Raw genomic sequence first — 281 nt, forward strand, 5'->3', positions numbered from 1 at the left:
TGCCTAGATCGCAAGATGCGATCTAGGCAGCATGTCGCTTACCTGATAGAAACCCTCGAGACGAAGGAGTTGGCGATGCGCCGAGATTGGTTTGTTTGGGGTTGAACGTGAGTTGTTGTTTATTCCATAAACCCTAGGTACATATTTATAGTCCAACGGACTTTCTAATGTGGGCGTGCACTAAACCGTGCACGAGATAAACTCTAACTTTTAATCTAAATACAATCTACCATAATTAAAGATACACGGGCAACTTAGCCCAAATTCCTAGCACAAAACCG

The sequence above is a fragment of the Lolium rigidum genome, chromosome 3, assembly GCF_022539505.1.
Source record: "Lolium rigidum isolate FL_2022 chromosome 3, APGP_CSIRO_Lrig_0.1, whole genome shotgun sequence".
Lineage (NCBI taxonomy): Eukaryota > Viridiplantae > Streptophyta > Magnoliopsida > Poales > Poaceae > Lolium > Lolium rigidum.